This window comes from Stegodyphus dumicola, chromosome 5 (genome assembly GCF_044657685.1).
Source record: "Stegodyphus dumicola isolate Sdum_Otavi_A_Nest chromosome 5, ASM4465768v1".
NCBI lineage: Eukaryota > Metazoa > Arthropoda > Arachnida > Araneae > Eresidae > Stegodyphus > Stegodyphus dumicola.
Window position 1 is genome coordinate 228,787,375 of NC_140772.1, and position 10,735 is coordinate 228,798,109.

The following is a 10,735-nucleotide window of genomic DNA, read 5'->3' on the forward strand; positions in this document are numbered from 1 at the left end:
AGTTATAGTTACGTAGGGCGATAAAGTTACATCCTATTTTTCGGGCAAAGCTTCGAATTTCCGAGGTTCTTCATGCTATTACTATACAACAGTTCTCTGAGTTAAACTCTTTCCGGTCTTGTATAGTTTTTTTCCGGCCGCAGAGAATTTTCCAATATTTTCTAAATTCCTGAAAGGCTTACGCAGTTATAGTTACGTAGGGCGATAAAGTTACATCCTATTTTTCGGGCAAAGCTTCGAATTTCCGAGGTTCTTCATGCTATTACTATACAACAGATGCAGGGCGATTCCTAGGCCATTGACTGCCTGCGTATTTTCTTAAGATTGCCGCCCCCAAATTACTAATGATTAATAAAGTTTTTATTTCATGCTCAATAAGTACTTACATATGACAAATTGTATAAAAAGTACTTACAATGAATTAAAAATATTTAGGCGTGATATCGCCAGAGTCCGGCCGCCCGCGTACTTTTACGCGCCAGGAACTGCCTTGAACAGATGCTACAATTTTCATTTAAATTATTAACACAGATGTAAAATTCGTAACAATACAAAATCTTCTAAGATAGGAAAAGAGAGAATTGCAATAACATCTTTGACATGTAAAAAAAAAAAAAAAAAAAAAAAAAAAAAAAAAAAAAAAAATGTTGAATTTTAAGAAAGCTAAAAATAAAATGTCATACATTTTAATGAAGAAGTGTAAGAGATTTTATTGTTTTTAAAGACAAATTTATTCTTGACGCACAATTATATCATGCTCGAAGAGAAATGTCATCAACTTTTTTTATGTAGAAATTACTTAATTTTTTTTTTTTTTTTTACTATTTTAATTTCCAGTACTTCCAGAGTATGTAAGTATCTTTCTGTCTTAAAAAGAATAAAAGGCTATTTAAGGAATACAGTGCCAAAAGAAATATTAAACTGTATGGCCCTATACTTACTATACTATACTAAACTAAACTGTATGGCCTTAGAAAACAATTGATGAATTTGCTAGAAAGAAGACAAGGAAAACAATTATTAAACCTGCTAGTTGAAAATCATCTGATTTAATAATCCGTTATTTTAAGATATTCCAGAAAAATGCTTTAACAGTTTGATGTTTTACTTTTCTTCTATGCAGAATGTTTAATCCATTCAGTGGGCACCGATATTCATGTTTTCGGTGTGAGACGGCGCGTTATTATCATTTATTCAGATATTGCATGTGTAACTGTTCGCCCAGTAATAAAGTGCGTTTACTTCACAAGTTGTACGACTCGTGCGTTTTTTGCATCTTAAACCACACATTCCCAGTAAATGTAATAAGAAAGGTGGTCGGGATTTTTCCTTTTTAAATTTTTGCCATATGAATAGATAACATGGATATGGAAATACGTGATTTGTCTGATAAATTTACAAATAGAGGCAGGAAAAAACCCATCAAGAACAAGAATACTCTCAGTCTCTTCAGACAAGGATTTTGTGACTGTTACGCGGTGTCTGATCGAATATTCAAACTTGACCCCCCCAACCGGTGATCCATGCCCCCGATAGGACCGTCAAGCGTGATTCACCCTGGTGTGAACGTGTTGATTTTTTGATATAACTTTCACTATGTATTTCAGTCTTGATATGAAAAGGAAATATTATAAAAATATTGCATAACAATTTTATTAAACTAAATAATTGTATGTTTATTTATTTATTAAACTTGCGCACTACTTTACGTTTCAGGCATATGGCTGCACAAAAACTTTCTTAGTGGTCTCAAAAATTATACCGCTAAGGAAATATTAATGTATTCTTGTCAACGCAAGGATGCACCAGTTTCTAGAAATTATTTCTAAATGAATTCTATAACCATAAATCTTCCGATGTGACGCAGACGGAAAGCCAACATTACATGAACTCAATACTCGCAAAATTAATTTAGGATTGGTCTACAAATATTACATATGGGTGTTGCACGAGTTAACAGAGAAAAAAATTTCCATGATCGAGTCGTAATATGCACATATCTGTTTACTTGGAATAAAAATGAACCTTTCTTGGGCCACATGATAACTGATGATGAAAAGTGGATTACATAGGTGGAAAACTATATAGCTAGGAAAACTTACCTCATCCACTCAGCGCCGTTCCTAGCGAGGGTGTAGTGTGTAAAAGAACGTGAGTTGCCGGACTCTTGTGATACCACGCCTAAATATTTCAAAATTCATTGCAAGTACTTTTTATGCAATTTGTCATATGTAAGTACTTAATGAGTATAAAATAAAATAAAAATTGTATTAATCATTCAGCACTACCGTATTTGACGGCATATAAGACGCACGTTTTTTCCTAAATTTGGTATAAAAAAATTACTTGCGTCTTATACGTGAAGTATATAGGTTAACTTTCAATACTGAATGTTATTTCTAGCCGGGATGCATATTTCACAAGTGCACATCTGTGTAGCCACCGAGGGAGTGGCTTCTAGGATGCACCAATGAGGATCCGGTAATATTTCTGTCATGTCACATGACCTTTCGCGTGCTTTAAGATTTAAGCAAGATGGTTGAAAATATTCTGCAACGCAATTTTCTGTACAAAATAAACTTTTCATTGCGAAGTTAGATCAAATATAGGCAATTATGAAGATTTCACTACCTGGTTGAAATAAATACAAACACATGTTGGATACTTCGCAAAAATATCGATGTGAAATATTACTTAATAAGTGGTAAATAAGATGAAGAAAGAAATATGTGATAAACATCTGAGCCCAAATGCAATCTTTACATAAAACTAGGCGTATGAGAAAAATATTTACATCAATTATATATGTAAGTAGAAGTCAGCACTTTTTATTGCAGTCTATATGAAAAAGATGTGTTATAATAATAACCAATGCAGAATTTTATTCAATGCGAACTTTTACTAATTTACATTCGTATACATTTAGTGTGTTAAATTTCACATTTAATAACTGCTCACTCTTAAATACACTACCTACACAAGAAATACTCATCAAACATTTATCTTTTTCACAACGAATATATTCAATTTATTTACATATAATTTTTAATGTTAGCAATGGATCAATGTATTCTGATCCTTACACTTTAAAAATCAAAAGAATGCAAGCACTGAAATAAGAAGATTCATTGTAACCCTTTCAGTCATTCTCAGCTCAATTAAAAAAATATACACTTGAATTCTCTTAATCCACATAATATGCCGTGAACATCAATTCAAATATTAATGCGTGATAAAAATCCCGAAAGTGAAATAAATATCAGCGATTAATTAAAATGAGAAAACGAAAGCACTACAAGATTTCTACTATTACGCCATATATTTATAACTGCGAAACAAATGCAAATTAAAACGCAAACAACATATGCTCACATGCACGAAGATTTAGCGTCACAAGAGCAATAGCAGCTCATTGGTTCATATTCGAAACCCCTCCCTCAGTGGCTACGCTGATGAGCACTTGTGAAATATGCAGCCGGGATAAAAAGGTCTAGACACACATAACTTTTTCTACATCTGCCATAATTACTTTGCGCATGCGTGAAATATCTATCGCCAAAAAGCGCCAAAGCTCGAAGGTGATGTCGAAGTTCGAACAGGTTCGACGGTCACATTACGTCTATGGAGCCTTTCCTTCTTTACATAGATTTTCGTTGACTCAGCCGACACATGTGTCGGTATCGGTGCTTAAAACTATTTGTTTTAAAAAAATATCCTGGAAAATATGACTACAGGAAACAAGAGATTAAGCTATACAATTCAGTATAAACTAGGAGTGTTAAACTACGACAAAGTGCATGGAAACAGAGCAGCAGCAAGGCATTTCGGTCCGCCACCTACCGAAAAAATGATACGTACTTGGCGACTGCAGGAAGATCAACTGAAGACTGCTAAAAAACAAAAACATAACCTTCGATGCCCAGCTCCATCTCGGCTTGAACTTGAAAATGCCGTAAAAATGTGGGTGTGTGGTGATGGCGATAAGGAGCGCGCCTTGCGCCCTCCGATAAGTGTGGCAACCCTAGAGGAGAAATTTTTTACGAGTAGCGAGCAGAGCGAAACAGGCAGGCTGTCGGGGAGTATGCGCGATGTTCCTAAATAAAGTTTAATTTTTATTGTGCACTATGGCTTGTTAATATTTATATTAATGCAGTAAGAACATAATCTGTGATATGGAATTTGAGGATTGGTAGTGAAAACATAACCGGAAATCACCATAATGGTAACCCGGACTGTGTTAAATCGTATGAACAGTTCTCAAGCACTTTCGGTTTTGACTACAAGCCATCACTCAAGATCTCCAAACCAGAAGTAATGGATTACATCGGTTTTCGTCCTCCGGATCACAGATGAGTAGTAATTATAGATCATTTTATAATTACGTTTTCTACTTATCATTTAATTTAATTTTCTTTAGTTAAATTTTTGCTTTTATTTTGGCTTAAAAACCTTGCACAATGTCTGATGTTTATGCCGTCCAAATTCCGGTTTATAACCGATCAGACCCATCTTTATGGTTTATTATGTGTGAAAGTACTTTTGCTCTTCCCACCCTCAAACCTATCACAGAATCCATTACTAAATATAATTATGTAGTTGCTCATCTTCCTCCAGATATTGCATCAATAGTACGGGATTTACTTATGAAACCAGACCCTATTGATCCATATGCAAAGCTTAAAACTGAGTTAATAAATCGTTCAGGAGAATCTTCTCAGCAAGAAATTCGCCAATTATTATCTGGAGAAGAATTAGGTTCTCGAAAACCTTCCGATTTGCTTAGAAATATGAAACGTCGAGCAGAATCTTTAAATGTTCCTGATAACTTAATGTTAGAATTATTCCTTCAACGTTTGCCTTCGACTGTTCAGTCTATTTTGGCAGCGGTTTCCAATTTAACTGTAGATAAAGCTGCAGAAATTGCCGACAGAATTTTAGAAGTAAATCCAACCCCAGGGACTTGTGCCGTTTCTCTCACAGTCGATCAGTCTCTTGAGGATAAATTATTTAAACAAATAGAAAAATTAAACAAACGTATTGATCGCATTTCTCTTTCTCGTGGTCGCTCGCCAAATCGCGGAGATCGCAATAAGGAAAGAAGCAATTCCAAAAGAAGAGATTATTCTGTTTGCTGGTATCATAGACGTTTTGGGAAAAAGTGTAGAGATGACAAATGTACAAAACATTGTTCATGGCAGGGAAACTAAACCAGCAAAGAATAGAGGCGACTTATTCTTTGCCTCAAGTTTCACGTCGCCTGTTCGTTCGTGACCGTAGAACAAACCTTTCATTCTTGGTCGATACCGGCTCTGACGTGTCCTTACTTCCAGCAAATAATTCTCAAAAACGGAATTCGTCCCAACAAACACTTTTCGCTGCTAATTCTTCTACTATTCATGTTTATGGTCAAAAAACACTTTCTTTGGATTTCAAATTAAGACGACAGTTTACATGGACTTTTCTTATAGCAAATGTTAGTACACCCATTCTTGGAGCAGATTTTCTCCATTTCTTTGAATTGGTCCCTGATCTCAGAAACAAATGTCTCAAAGATTTAAAAACGCATTTTAAAACCGTCGGTTGCGTGAAAAATGCAAGCATTTATTCAGTAAAAACTGTATTTAGTGATACACCATATCACAAAATTTTAAAAGAATTTCCTTCAGTTACTAGATTACCAGATCCTAACCAACCTGTTAAACATAACACCGTTCATTTTATCATAACTAAAGGTCCACCTGTGGTTGCAAAACCTCGTCGGTTAGCTCCAGATCGCTTAAAAATAGAAAAACAAGAATTTCAAACTATGATGCAATTGGGGCATTTGAGACCTTCGAGCAGCAATTATGCATCCCCACTTCACATGGTTCCAAAAAAGGGAAGTCTGGAATGGAGACCTGTAGGAGATTATCGAGCATTGAACGCTCAAACAATAAAAGACAAATACCCTATTCCATGCTTAGCCGATTTTACTGCTGCATTGCACGGTACTAAAATTTTTAGTCATGTCGACCTGATTAAGGCATACCATCAAATACCAATTAACCCAGCCGACATCCACAAAACCGCCATATGCACACCATTCGGTTTATTCGAAAGTATCCTTATGCAATTCGGCTTATACAATGCATCTGCGACTTTTCAACGTTTTATAGATGAAGTCACGCGGGATTTAGAAGGCGTTTACGCTTTTGTCGATGACTTGCTCATAGCCTCTAAAGATTCTGAGGAACATTGCAGGCATTTGAAAGCTTTATTTTCCAAACTTCAGGAATATGGACTTTGCATAAATGTTTCAAAATGCACCTTTGGTCAAACATCTATTGATTTCTTAGGTTTTCACCTTAGTGAAAACGGAATTGAACCTCTTCCTGACAAAGTCAAATGTATTTTAGATTTTCCTCAACCTACCACTCTCACTCAGCTTCGCCGATTTTTAGGCAGGTTTAACTTTTATAGATGTTTCATACCTAAAGCAGCACATATTCTTTCTCCTTTAATAAAATTGTTAGAAGGCTATATTAATAAAAAGAGATCTCGTTCTCGTGTTCAGGATTCATCCCCACAATTAAATTGGAACGAGAATGCTGAACAAGCCTTTATTGCTGCCAAAAATGCCATTGCTCAGGCTACCCTTTTGAGACACCCTATTCCCGGAGCCCAGCTAAGCATCTGGGTAGATGCCTCAGACGTCGCAATCGGCGGCACACTTATGCAGTTGTCTCAACAAACATGGGAACCTATAGCATTTTTCTCTATGAAACTCAATAAAAGTCAACAGAAATGGTCCGCGTACGATAGGGAATTATTTTCTATTTATTCTGCAATTAAGAAATTCCGACACATGTTAGAGGGCAGAAATTTTATAATTTATACGGATCAAAAACCGTTAATATACGCTTTTAAACAGAACCCTCATAAATGTTCACCTCGACAATTGCGCCATTTAGATTTTATTTCTCAGTACTCTACTGATATTAGGCATGTGCAAGGTTCAAAAAACGTCGTTGCTGACGCTCTTTCAAGAATCGAAATTGATTCCATAACAAAATCTCCATTTTTGGATTTTAAAAAATTTTCGGAAGCTCAACGGCATGATCCGGAGGTACAAGACCTTCTCAAAAACAACACATCATCTTTGAAACTGGAATTTAAACCGTGCCAATATTCTGATGGTAATATTCTTTGTGACATATCAACAGACATTCCTCGTCCATTTGTTCCGAATTCCTTTCGCAGACTCATCTTTAATCATCTGCATAATCTGTCACATCCAGGAATTGCAGCTACTACGAAGCTTATTTGTTCTCGTTATGTATGGCCCGATATGAAACGTCATATCAAAAATTGGGTGAAATCCTGTGAATCTTGCCAAAAATCGAAAATTACTAGGCATACTAAAGCACCACTGGGCACATTCTCTCTTCCTGATGCACGTTTTTCAGAAATCCATATGGATATCGTTGGACCGTTACCTCCATCAGAAGGCAACGTGTACCTTTTGACTCTAATAGATAGATTCTCCAGATGGCCTGAAGCCATTCCCATCCCGGATATGAAAACGGAAACCATTTGCAGAGCCATCTTCAACTGTTGGATATCTCGTTTTGGCTGCCCATCGATCATAACAACAGACCAAGGTTCTCAAATGAGATCGGCACTTTTTGCAGAATTCACGCGCATTTTGGGTACGAACAGAATCACAACAACAGCCTATCATCCAATGTCCAACGGCATTGTTGAACGATTTCATCGACATTTAAAATCTTCTCTCAAGGCTCACGAGACCAATGACTGGACTGAAACACTACCAGTTGTTATGCTTGGTATTCGTACAGCCGTAAAGGAAGATCTACAGTCATCTTGTGCTGAACTGGTGTACGGCACAACTCTCAAGCTGCCTAGTGATATGATAACGTCATCTAAGATATCTCCGTATGACACACAATTTATCACGAATCTTAGGCATAGAATGCAACAATTGAATCCAATAGCAACATCTGCACATTGCCAAGAAAAATGTTACGTAAGTGCTACCTTAAAGTCGTGTACGCATGTATACTTACGTGTCGATCGAGTAAAGCCACCTCTGTGCCAACCATACACAGGTCCGCATAAAGTCCTTTCTAGAACGGACAAAACTTTCACAATTGATGTTAACGGTCTGAAATCTACTGTGTCTATAGACCGTGTGAAACCAGCCTATTTGCTTTCGGACTCTAATTTGCCTGAACTGAAAACAAATAAAGACTTAAAGACAGTTCAGCAGAATAAATCTGCAAACGAACTCTCTAAGACACAAACTGTCACCAGATCGGGAAGACATGTTCACTTCCCTAAGAAACTTGCTTCTTACATAACAATTTAAAACATTTTTTTTAAATTCATATCTTAACATATTTCTTGTTATTTCATGTTTATTATATGTGTCAATACCTTGTTATATATTGAATTTCATTTTGATCTTTTCTAATTTTATATTCTAATTTTGTAATCATGTAAAAATACCCGACAGTACGGATACTCTGAGATAATTTCATAACCTATGTCGTTCCTTTCAATAGCCATTAAAGGAACTGGGGGGAAACTCTGTGGTGATGGCGATAAGGAGCGCGCCTTGCGCCCTCCGATAAGTGTGGCAACCCTAGAGGAGAAATTTTTTACGAGTAGCGAGCAGAGCGAAACAGGCAGGCTGTCGGGGAGTATGCGCGATGTTCCTAAATAAAGTTTAATTTTTATTGTGCACTATGTCTTGTTAATATTTATATTAATGCAGTAAGAACATAATCTGTGATATGGAATTTGAGGATTGGTAGTGAAAACATAACCGGAAATTTCCATAGGTGATAGATAAGAGGAAATCTGAGATAAGTGTTTCAACTAAAGTGATAATGAATGAGGCCAAAGGATTTGCAGAAAAACATGGGAATCACAACTTTTCAGGGTCTGAGGGCTGGTGCTACAGGTTCGTGAAAAGGCAAGGCTTATCAATACATACAAAAACAACTATTGCACAGAAAATGCAATGATAGGCAACGTTTTCCTTGAATCTGTGTTTTTTGTTGTTTCTGCTTTATTTTGTATTATGTTTGCTTGCTTGCCGTTCATTCATTTATTCATTATTGAAATTTACATATGTTCAAAATAGCTTGCCGTTTGTTAATTTTTCCTTAATATAAATATGTTTGGTAATTGCATTCAATGATTGTTTATTTGGCTTTTACGAAACATGAGAACTAAAAGAAATCACATAAGTTATTGTGGTACCGCGCTGTCACACGGACTATTGAAACTTTTTTTTCCTTGTGTGTGGCCTTCTAAATAAGGGTGCGTTTTATATGCTGTCAAATACGGTATTTTTCTTATACGGAGGGGGGGGGGTAATCGGTCCTGCCTCCACCTTTAAACCGAGTTTGAATCTGAATAACAAAATGTTGTGCATATGGTGGAACGCCCAAGGACAAATATATTACGAGCTTTTGAAACCTAGAGAAAAGCTCAATTCGGAGCGATACTGTCAACAAATTTAAACAAACCAGCCAACAAAAAGGGGCTTGCCATGTTCAATAGAAAGCACATATTATATCATGGCAATGTCCAACCACATCCGCCTTTGGTCACTCGTGAGGAAATCGCAGATCTACATTTGGAAATTTTTGTTGCATCAACCATATCCCCCAGACTTAACATCCTCCGATTAGCACTTGTTTGCCTCCTTGGAAAAAAATTCAAAACTTAAGCAGATGTCGGCCACTTTTTCACCATTACACTGGTAAGAATTAACAAGTAACAGTGGAAATTATATTTTATAATAAATATTATTTAAGTTATGAAAAATGTCTTAATTTCTTTCACTTCCCAAACGGACAGAATTTTCCGGTTAACTTTATATTTTCTGATCTAGTAATTATAGTAGTGAATGTAATCCATTCAAAAATATTTAAGTCTTGGCTTGCAAGATACAGCATGTTTCTGCCTCTGGAGGCCAGGCTAGTTCTGATAAGATAGTAATTCTTCGGCTTTGTGTTATTGCTACCGACATTTAAATTATGCCGGTGAAAAGTTTTGAGCCAACTTCATGTTAAATCAACTATGTAGTGCTTGACTACTAAGCTTAGTTTAACATGTTTGAGCGGGGTGCCAAATTTGCTGCCTTTTTCGTTCAGCGAGCTAAGCTGTATTTTTGTTTAAAATGTTTCAATACATTTCATTGAAACTATATTTATTTTTTAACTTTAATACTGTCGGTCCTGCAGACCGACGCCAGCCAAACGAAAATTCCACACGGAAAGTTCACTGCCGCACTCAACGTGTTAAATTTGAATTTGACTCTTACTTTAAAGTTACATCGCTATAAGTGGAGGATGACTTGTAAGCATTAGATGTGGATTTTACGTTTAAATTCCGATTTAATAAAAACGTTGTTTTCAACGGCATACTGTTCTTACTTCAGATCAAGAAATAATGGACTTTTAGTCTGTCAGGAGATTTATGCCAACTCCATAGTGGCGCACGCAGAAAAGGCTCAAGATAATTAATTTTTTAGTCTGCCCCCTTCCAAGATCACAGGCTCCAATGAGACCGGTAAATCCCATGAAAGGTTTTGGGGTCATCGTGGATACAATGTAAACGTCGATGAAACCCGCCAGTAACTTTTGATGGCAGAAGTTCCAGAGTAACCTTTTCGGAGTCACATTTTTTGCTTTGCCAAAGTGGCAAAAATACAGAGGTCACC